Source organism: Nicotiana tomentosiformis, chromosome 4 (assembly GCF_000390325.3).
Source record: "Nicotiana tomentosiformis chromosome 4, ASM39032v3, whole genome shotgun sequence".
Taxonomy (NCBI): domain Eukaryota; kingdom Viridiplantae; phylum Streptophyta; class Magnoliopsida; order Solanales; family Solanaceae; genus Nicotiana; species Nicotiana tomentosiformis.
Genome location: NC_090815.1, coordinates 17,762,032 through 17,773,473, shown reverse-complemented (window position 1 = coordinate 17,773,473; position 11,442 = coordinate 17,762,032). Strand labels below are relative to the sequence as shown.

Sequence of the window (11,442 nt, the reverse complement as noted above, 5' to 3'; positions counted from 1 at the left end):
TTCTAAAGCCTGAAGGAGACATACGTACTTTGTCGTTTCTTCTATTGCTTATTTAGTTTTTTTTTTTGAAAACAATTTTTTTAAAAAAAACAAAAATTTAACAAAATTCTGTGTTGCTTTCCAGAGGAATAGAACCCAAATGTTTCCCCTATGAACCCAGAACCTTTGCCACTGAACCGTGATCTTTTTTGGTGCTGGATTCGGCGTACTATATTTATATAGTAATAATAAATTTTTCAACACAAATATAGGGTCCGTGAAAAAGTCACTGGGTTCGTCCGAACCCACATACTCTACTGTAGCTCCGCCCCTGGATAGGATATGTACAGTCAAACCATTATATGACAACATCCTTATATAATAGTCATTCACTATAAAAGTTGAGTTTTTCTCGGAACCTATTATTATATTATGTTATAATATATATCCTCTATAACAACACTTCACTATAACAGTAAAAAAAATTGGAACAAACGAAGTTGTGAATTATAGAAAGGTTTGATTGTACTCCTATTCAAGGATGTCGAGAGACAAAACTCAAACTTATCTTCTACAACTAATTGCAAGTACTTCTGTGATGGTTTCTTCACATTCCCACTTACTTGCTTTGTCACTACAGAAGGCAATTTTCTCAGAAGAAACAAAGAACGAAAGCATGCAATAAGAGGCAGAGGCAGAATTTGAAGTTTATGGGTTTGGGAATCTAGTACGTTTAAGTTACTGGATTGTAAATTAATAATTTACACATATTCAATAGATTTTCTTAAGACAAATATAAGATTTGTATTAAAGTTACTAGGTTTGACCAAACCCGAAATTTGTATTCTAGCTTCGCCCCTGCCTGCAATCGGACCTATTGTTGTTGATAAGTAGCATTGAGAAGCCTAACAATATGCCACTCAGATATATTATAGTGGCACCATAACATAATGCATTTCGGAGGGAGGAGCAATATAATACCACTATAATATTACAACTTTATAGTATCAAGAGACTACTACAATTTTGGAAGAAATAACACTATTTATTTTAAACACTTCATTACAATATTACTCACACTCACTAATTATCTCACACACTATAATTTGTGGATTACTCTCTCTAACTTCTATTGTTTTTCTCTGTTTTTGGTGTGTTTGAGATAGAATGAGAGACTCCCTTTTATAGGGAAAGTTGCCGCCCCAAACAGCCAATGAAATTTGGCCTTTGCAATTGCAAATGCAAATTGCTCACAACCAATGTTTTAAAAGGCGTGAGCATACGGCGAGGCGTTTTACATATGCCTCAGCGAGGTGTAAGCCCCGAGGCACGGGGCGTAAGCCCCATAGATATTTAATTTTTAATATTTTATAAAATAATATAATTACAGTAATTTTTTATAAACATGTAAAATTGCATAAAAATGAAGAACACTATAAATATGTGAATATATATATAGATGTGCTTCATCCCCACAAAAGACTAGTCAAAATAATCTATTATACGTTACTTAGAAGCTCAAGTAACTTAAGTCAAAAAGAATAAAGTTTTCTACATGTAGGAACAAAAAGGATGACTAACTTTCAATTTGAACTATGAACTTGGTGCTATGAAGTAGAATGGAGTTCTTTTTATATTTGTAAAAAATAAATTGAATATTCGTTGCTTTTGGGAGATATTAGCAGACTAGCAGAAAAGATAAAGAATTGGGAAAGACCATGAATTGGGGCTTCAATCAATAAAAAAGGTCTTTACTTTTAAATTTAATACATTTCAGTTCCTTTTTAAAAATTTTGAGTAATTACCGAGCTGCATTTTGAAAATTTGGGTATTATATGAAAGACTTATTCAACAAATTTTGTTTTAATTTGAAATAATCTTTGGGGCTTACGCCTCACTAAAAGAACTCGCCTCAAACGCCCGGGCATACGCCCCGAACGCCCAGGCGTACGGCCCAAATTGTTGGGCGTACGCTTCTTGAGACTTTCGCCTTACACCATCACCTCGGTGCGTTTTTGGTGCGCCTCGCCCAGGCGTTATTGTTTTCCTTTTTTTCTAAAAGTAGACGTCCATGGGAGATGGACGTGTCTGGTGTTATTTTTTACGTATTAATTAAGTACTTTTTCTTTTTATTTCTTTTTTGTTTGATTTATTCTTTCAAAATTTTCACACATTGAAATTTCTATTCTTTTTTTGTCTCTGTAAAATCTTATATGATTAAACAAAATGTGTACATTAAAACTAGTAGCAATGTATGATATAGCATATAGTCAATGGATTCAACTGATCTCAATATTTTCAATATGGAAAATAGATATAGATATAAGAAAATTACTTTTTTTTAAAAATTAAACTTATAATTCCAAAAGTGCAATGGGTACGCAATCGTAAGAACTAAAAGTTGAACCCGAAAAATTTATTTTCTGGATCCACCTCTTCTTAATAGTGTACTCATCCTATCAAAATCCTGGATCCGCCTCTGTTTAACTCGTAATTGTCCTGAAGCATTGCCCTTTGAGCTTTCAGTTTGGCCCTGTAACTAACAACTGTTTCACCTCACTAAACCCTAGCTCTTCCTCGTATTCTTGACAGATATCAATATATGCCAGTAGGTCAGCATCACACCTTTTCCACATGTGTCAGTTTTTTAATATAGACCAATTGAGGTTCTCGGACCCAAATACCCCCATAATTAAAAATCAAGTCCACGTTTTCTTGTATTCTTCAGAGCCAGCACATGCAAGCCATTTTCGGAGATTTGAAGTCTGAGTAGAAGCCCAAGCAATTAAGCCGAGATTATGTTCGGGGGTCGAAAACCAAGCCTGGATGTCAAAAATTTAAAAAAGTAATTTCTGGCCACAATTTGCACTACCGCCCCGCGGCATACCCCGCGGGGCGCTAGTGCAAAAAGTGTCCAGAAATTATATTTTGGCACGTTCTGAAATTTCCTATATGCGCGCCGCATGGGGCGGGGCGGCATGCGGCGCGGTAGCCCAAAAATGTTAGTGACTTCCCAATTCCGCTAAAAAGGGTAATTTCGCTCGGGGATTATTGGGGTATGGCTTAAATACACGGGAATACACCATTTTCGGGACTTTTGACACATTTTCGACCTAAGGAGGAGTTGGAAGAACACAAACACAAGGATTTCATCATTCCTTCCTCACTCAAGATCCGAGTTTGGATAGAATTTATATTTTCCTATACTTTAGTTACATTTGTGAAGAACTTGTCCATGTCTATGGAGTAGATCCTTTTGGGTTTTGATGAATATGGCGTATTGATGATTGTTTGTGGATTATAACTCTATTTTTATGTATTTGAATTAATTTTGGAAGATTTAATTGTTGCATCTATATTCACTTGTTCTTGTAATCGAAAGAGGCATAACTTGTGATATCTTTGCATTATATTGTTGGTTGAGTTCATAGATTCTTCTAAGTAATCGAAAGAGGCTAGTTGAATCATTGATTAAATTTAGTTAGGAGAATAATCGAAAGAGGTTTTTCTAAAGACCGACCCACTACGCATTCTTGCATACCTTTACAGTGCTTAAATTGGTTCATCTCTTGAGGTTAAGACTTAATCGAGAGAGAAGTTTTTGCTAAACGTTTGAACTAATAATAGAGTGAATTCGAGAGACTCACTTGAAAATTGGAAGTGCATTATCTAGAGTTAGATCCCGTACAATTATCTTGCACTTATTCTATCAAAATCATATCCTCTTCCACTGATAACCTTAATTGTTTATTCCTTGTTTCGATAGTCACTAGTCAATAGCTGTAGATTTTAGATTCTTAGTTAAATTTTATTATTAATTATATAAATCTCAACTGTCGATCCTCCTGGATAGCAATCAAGCTAGAAACTACGAGAATACTATTTAAATCAAATCCTTGTAGACACGATATTATACTATACTATCTTTGACTAGCGAGCACAATTTAAGTGTGTATGTTGCGCCCATCAAAGGTGTAGAATTTAAGGTGGATATGCTGGTGATGCCCTTGGGTGGTGCGGATGTAGTATTGGGGATTCAGTGGTTGGTAACTCTGGGAATATAAGGTGGAACTTTAAAAAAAATAAAGATGGAGTTCGAAATTGGAGGGAAGAAGGTTTCATTGAGTGGTAATCAACCTGGGGGAACAAGGGTGATTGATAATCAGAAAATGGATAAGCTACTGCACAGGTCTGTTGATTTGAGCATGATATTAGTTTCCCATGCGCAGCATATGAGCCCAAACAGTACCGTCCTTCAATTACAACAAGTCAAGGCTCCTGATGATTTACAGAATTTGTTGAATCAATACTCAACCTTATTTGAGACCCTACCACTCTACCTCCTCATAGAGCTCAAGACCACATGATCATTTTGAAGGAAGGAGTAGCACCAGTGAATGTATGACCTTACAGATACCCAATAAGCCAGAAAAATGAGATTGAAAAAATGATCCAAGAAATGTTGGATGCAGGAGTTGTGAGCCTGTAATTACCTGCTCTTCTCCTATTGGTATGGTCAAAACGAAATATGGAACTCCGCGATTATGCATCGACTATAGGCAACTAAACAGTCACACGGTTAAAGATAAATTTTCAATTCCGGTCATTGAAGAACTACTCGATGAATTGGGGGGTTCTAAATATTTTTCTAAATTGGATTTTAGATCGGGTTACCACCAAATTAGAATGGATGAAAGGGTCATTGAGAAGATAAAGTTTAGATCTCATAATGGTCACTACGAGTTTGTGGTCATGCCTTTTTGGAAATACAAATGTACACTTGGTGTATAGTTCGTCATGGGCAGACCACTTGTTGCACTTAAAGGAAGCTTTTGAAGTTCTGAAGAACAATTGTTTGTTTGTTAAGATGAGTAAGTGTCAGTTTGGGCAAATTGAAGTAGAATACTTGGGACATGTAATCAATTAGAAATGAGTAGTAGCTGATCCTGGTAAAATCAAGACTATGGTGGACTGGCCTCTATCCAAAACAGTGAAAGAACTAAGGGGATTCCTTGGTTTAACTAGGTACTACAAGAGATTTGTTCAAGGATATGGAATAATTGCCAAACCATTAACAGAATTACTCAAGAAGATATCTTTATATGGTCTGAGATGGATACAACAACCTTTGAGAAGCTGAAGGGAGCAATGACTACAGCCCATATTTTAGCTCTTCCTGACTTTGCTATAGAGTTTGTAATCGAAACTGATGCATGTGGCAATGGCATTAGAGCAGTTTTGATGCAAAAGAAACATCATCTGGCATATATGAGTAAAGCCTTAAGCATTAGACATCAGCAATTATCTGTGTATGAAAAAGAAATGACGGTCATTGTAGTAGCCATGCAGAAATGGAGATCGTATCTGATTGGGAAACATTTTACTATCAAGACTGATCATCAAAGTCTAAAATATCTTATACAGCAAAGAATTTCCACTCCTAGTCAACAGAAATGGTTAGCCAAGTTAATGGTGTATGATTACACTATCACATACAAGAAGGGACAAGACAATTTAGTTGCAGATGCCTTGTCTAGATTACTTACAACAAAAGTTCAGCTACACACCATATCCCATGTCTCTTCTGACTTTGTTGAGAGGATCAGAACTTCCTATGTTGCTGATGCGCACCTCCAACAACTCATGTAGCAACTACAACAGAATCCCATGATAAACCCCATCTATTTGTTGAGGGATGGGGTGCTTTATAGGAAGGGAAGGATAGTGGCTGGTGCAGATAAAGAATTGAGAAAGGAAATACTACAACAATTACATGATGGAGCAGTAAGGGGTCATTGTGGTATGACTGCAACCTTGAAAAAGGTCAGCCAAGTGTATTACTGGAGAAAGCTGAAGGTAGATGTGTTTGACCATGTCAAAAGATGTGAAATATGCCAGAATTGCAAAGGTGAACATGTGAAGAGTCCTGAATTGTTACAACCACTGCCAATTCCTGAGAAGGTATGGCAGGATATCAGCATTGATTTTATAGAAGGGCTACCAAAATCACACGGCATATCAGTAGTTATGGTAGTAGCGGAAAGGCTGAGCAAATATGCCCATTTCATTTGTTTGAAACATCCTTACATTGCAGCTTGTCGCACGGGCATGCTTGGAGAAGATATAAAAATTGCATGGTCTGCCTCAGACCATCGTGAGTGACAGAGATGTGGTGTTTATGAGCAAATTTTGGCAGTCTTTGTTTGATGTTCACGGTGTCCAGCTGCACCACTCAACTGCTTATCTTCCACAATCTGACGGCTAAACTGAAGCTGTAAACAAATGCTTAGAAAGGTATCTCAGATGTATGTGCAATGACAGGCCTAAAGACTTAATTCATTAGGTATCTTCAGCAGAGTGGTGGTATAATACTATCTGCCATTTTGCCACCAAGTTAACTCCCTTTGAAATTCTGTATGGTCATAAAACCCCAGTTCACATGCCTTATATTCCCTACAACTCTATGATGGACGAAGTTGAGAGGAGTTTGCAAGCTAGAGAAAGCACTATTAGGCTTCTGAAGCATCACCTAACAGTCGCTCAGTCCGGGATGAAGGCACAGGCTGATAAGAAGAGGTCTTTCATAGAATTTGCAGTTGGTGATATGGTGTATGCAAGGTTGCAATCTTATAGACAAATGTCACTGAAGGTCCATTCCTACTACAAGCTCAACCCCAAGTACTTTGGCCCATTCCCAATTCTCAAAAGAGTTGGTTCTGTTGCTTATCAATTGCAGCTACATACCTCTGCCAAAATTCACTCTACATTTCATGTTTCTCAACTCAAGAAACACATTGGTGATGCTCCAGTAGTGTCAGACTTTCCAGTTACTTTGTCTTCTCATGGACATGTTATATTGGAACCAGAGGAGATTTTGGAGACCAGGAAGATCATGAAACACAACATGTAGATCACTCAGTTGTTAGTCAAGTGATTTAATTGTCCCAATGAGGATAGCACTAAGTTAGATGCTCATTCTTTTAAACAACAGTTTCCTTCTTTTGTCCTTGAGGACGAGGACTTTTGAGTAAGGGAGATCTTGTTATGTACCAATATGATAAGGGGATACAATAGCCAATTGTATAGAGATAGTAAGGGCAGTTCAGTCATTACACAGTAAAGTTAGTTATACTGTTAGGAGTCATTAGAGAAGTTGTTAGTCGTTTATTAGCCGAGGATTAGTGGAAGATTAAAAGGGGAATCAATTGTAAAGGGGAATATACCTTTTGATTGATAATAAACTCTTATCTCTTCTCTCTTCAAATCTTATACTCTATTTTCCATAGCTGTAGCATCGTTCAGGAACTATCCTTCTCATTTTAGTTCCTTAGGGCTATAGTATTGTGCTCAATTGATTTAGCAAATACCAATTTGATATCAGAGCCACCTTACCTTGGCCGGAAACCATGCCGGACACGACAAGAAATGGGGAACTCCGTCGGGAGGTGGAAGAAATCGGGGAACAAGTTCGAATCTTAGGCAAGCGGCATGATAACGCACATACCAAAGTGCTCCCTACCAAGGATTTTTCCATATGTAAGACATGCGTTATTATCATTAAACCGTAGTTGATTAATGCACATTAGTGTAATTTTACAAGTGGGTCTGGGGAGAATAGTGTGCATGCCGATTTTATCCATATCTTTTGGAGATAAAGAGGTTGTTTTGGATAAACCCTCAAAGTAGCTTTTCAAAGATTTCAATATGTGCGTAGGGCCAACAGATCTTGTGCTTGACTGGATTATATTAACTTCTCTTTTAAGGCAGCAGTTACCTTATCTTGCCTTTTTTTCATCTTATCTTGAGGTGTAAAGGCAGATCTGTAGGCCATTTTATGCTGACTTTATGTTGACCACACCACGTACGCATAACAAATGTTTTGAAATTGTTGAGTAATGCTTTGTAATTTGACCAACTTTTGCCTTTGGATGACAATAACTTAAAGAATCTAAAGAAACAAAAAGTATTTAGAGATGAACTTTATGCACAAAAAATAAGTATATTTTCGGTTGCATTTTCATACGATTCTTTCGGCATAATTAATAAGTTACTTTAAAAGTATTTTTATTATTTTGCCATGTGTTTGGATTTGTTTTTTCGAATTATGTGTTATCCAACTAGCTAGTTGGTCAAACTTTTATTGAATGTGTAGGTTACTCAAAACTTAAAATAATATGAAATCAACCTCTATTATGTACAAAACGAGAATAGAGAAACATAAGTGTCATAGGAGATAGTTATTAATTCATAATTTAGTGGATCTTATAATTATTTATTTTGACTATGGAGGCTTGGGAATGAGTCCCGTGCTCTCTTATGTCACTACTTGCCAGATATATACACGTAAACATGCATAACTAATATGAGTTCTGATAGAGTGGTAAGTACTTTTTTATTTTTAAATTGGAGGTCGAGTTTTGGGTGTGAAATCGCATTTGTTAGAGAGTACTTTATTTCCAAATATCATACCTTCTGGTGAAAATTTAAATTTTAATCGAACCTCAATATGAATATCGAACATCGTGTAGGAAATAATATAGAGAGAGAGTCATGCTCCAATACAAATATTGATTGAGTTGAGGTTGCAGTCTAATTATTGCAATTTTATTGTGTTGTTAACATTTTACTAAGAATATTACAACAAACTTGTTTTCTTTGGGAGAGACAACCCCGTCATTTTCAAATTGTCTCCTTTTCATCATTACATTTAAAGCTCATAGATGATAGATGCATCATTTTTTATTCAATAATGTATTATCGTCTTTAGTTTCGTCTTTCTTTTTTTTTGTTCATTTCTCGTCTCAATGGATTAAAAAAAAATCAAGAAATGAACAATATAAAAAGCGGAAGTTACACAATTGATAGAATCAGAGGTGGACCTAGGATTTAAAGTGTATGGGTTCAAAATTTTAAAATAGGACAATGACCCAAAACTAAAATACAATAACAAGCAGACTAAAGAATGGATACCGATATTTATTATACATTTAAGAAGTAGCGAACCAGACAAACATAATATATGAATATAAACATTATTATTTCAATTGCACTCGATATTTATTATACATTTAAGAAGTAGCGAACCAGACAAACATAATATATGAATATAAATATTATTATTTCAATTGCACTCGACGACCTATCATGTTCTGAAAACGATCAATAACAAGCATCATTAGTTGTTCAGGCTCAACAGAGATTAATGTATCATTTCATGTTGTTTTTTCCTTTTTGAATTTCTTGGCCACCTTTACTGTAAGTTTGTGGCCTATTAGAAATATGCTGCCTATGAAGATATATTGATACACAAATATGCAAATTAGAAAGAAAACTGTATCCAGCTTGCCATGGATATGTTAATTGGTCAGCTACTCTAGCTACTTTAGTTTTCCTTTTATATTGTGCCATCAACTAATTTACCCGATATCTAATTTTAGATGCTAACAAAGCCAAAGCCAATTACTTTATCCCAAAAAAAAAAAAAGATGACAACAATCAATTAAAAAACAAAGATTGATAATCTGAAAATCTCTAAATTCACTATTTTATTGAGGATTATCCTCGCTAAGAAACTAAAAACAAGAAAGTAGGACTACATACCTTGTCGACTTGTTGGGGCTTGGCCTTTGAAATTTTGGAGAGCACAAAAACAAAAATTGCAAACAGAATAGAGGTCGAAATGTGAGACACCCCTAAAATCAAAGATTAAAAATTATATTTTGTATGAATTGTTTTACAAAATATATAAAATATAATAGGAAAAAAAACAGAAAAGAAGAAGGAAGAAGGAGAAAGAGTATACACCAAAAAAAGAAGAAGGAAGAAGCACTAGCGGTGGAGGCAATAATCAGCAATTGGGGCAAAACCCTAAGTTTGTTTGATTTGCGCGCAGTTGAAATGAATTGTGAAGTAAACATGTCTGTTTATTTTGTTTTAGATATGCGTTTTCCTTAAATTTGATTTGTGTTTTTCTTTATTATAAAAAAAGGAAAAAGGTAATTCTAAAGCCTGAAGGAGACATACGTACTTTGTCGTTTCTTCTATTGCTTATTTAGTTTTTTTTTTTAAACAATTTTTTTTTAAAAAAACAAAATTTTAACAAAATTCTGGGTTGCTTTCCAGAGGAATAGAACCCAAATGTTTCCCGGATGAACCCAAAACCTTAGCCACTGAACCGTGATCTTTTTTGGTGCTGGATTCGGCGTACTATATTTATATAGTAATAATAAATTTTTCAACACAAATATAGGGTCCGTGAAAAAGTCACTGGGTTCGCCCGAACCACATACTCTACTGTAGCTCCGCCCCTGAATAGGATATGTACAGTCAAATATTTATATGACAATATCCCTATATAATAGTCATTCACTATAGAAGGTGAGTTTTTCTCGGAACCTATCATTATATTATGTTATAATATATGTCCTCTATAACAACACTTCACTATAACAGTCAAAACAAATTCGGAACAAACGAAGTTGTTAATTATAGAAAGGTTTGACTGTACTCCTATTCAAGGATGTCGAGACGCAAAACTCAAACTTATCTTCTACAACTAATTGCAAGTACTTCTGTGATGGTTTCTTCACATTCTCACTTACTTGCTTTGTCAGTACATAAGGTAATTTTCTCAGAAGAAACAAAGAGCGAAAGCATGCAATAAGAGGCAGAGTCAGAATTTGAAGTTTATAGGTTTGGGAATCTAGTACGTTTAAGTTATTGGGTTGTAAATTAAAAATTTGCACATATTCAATAGATTTTCTTAAGACAAATATAAGATTTGCATTAAAGTTACTAAGTTTGGCCAAACCCGCAACTTGTATTCTAGCTTCGCCCCTGCCTGCAATTGGACCTGCTGTTGTTGATAAGTAGCATTGAGAAGCCTAACAATATGCCACTCGGATATATTATAGTGTTACCAGAACATAATGCACTTCGGAGGGAGGAGCAATATAATACCACTATAATATTAAAACTTTGTAGTATCAAGAGACTACTACAATTTTGAAAGAAATAACACTCGTTATTTTAAACACTTCAGTACAATATTACTCACACTCACTATTTATCTCTCACACTACAATTTATGGATTACTCTCTCTAACTTCTATTGTTTTTCTCTATTTTTGGTGTGTTTGAGATAGAATGAGAGACTCTCCTTTATAGGGAAAGTTGTTGCCCCAAACATCCAATGAAATTTGGCCTTTGCAATTGCAAAATACAAATTGCTCACAACAAATATTTTAAAAGGCGTGGGCGTAAGGCGAGGCATTTTACACATGCCTCAGTGAGGCGTAAGCCCCGAGGCATGGGGTGTAAGTGTAAACCCCATAAATATTTAATTTTTAATATTTTATAAAATAATATAATTACAGTAAATATTAAACATGTAAAATTGCATAAAAATGAAGAAAATATATATATATATATATATATATATATATATATGTGTGTGTGTGTGTG

The 11,442-nt window shown here is 35.2% G+C and overlaps 1 long non-coding RNA gene across 1 annotated transcript; it reads right to left on the bottom strand.

Moving 5' to 3' along the window:
• Positions 1–5,344: 5,344 nt before the first annotated feature.
• Positions 5,345–9,939, bottom strand: LOC104084796 (uncharacterized). The gene is made up of 2 exons (XR_683685.4): positions 9,784–9,939; positions 5,345–9,671 (listed from the first exon to the last, which is right to left on the bottom strand). It is a non-coding gene; the product is annotated as an uncharacterized lncRNA (long non-coding RNA).
• Positions 9,940–11,442: the final 1,503 nt, after the last annotated feature.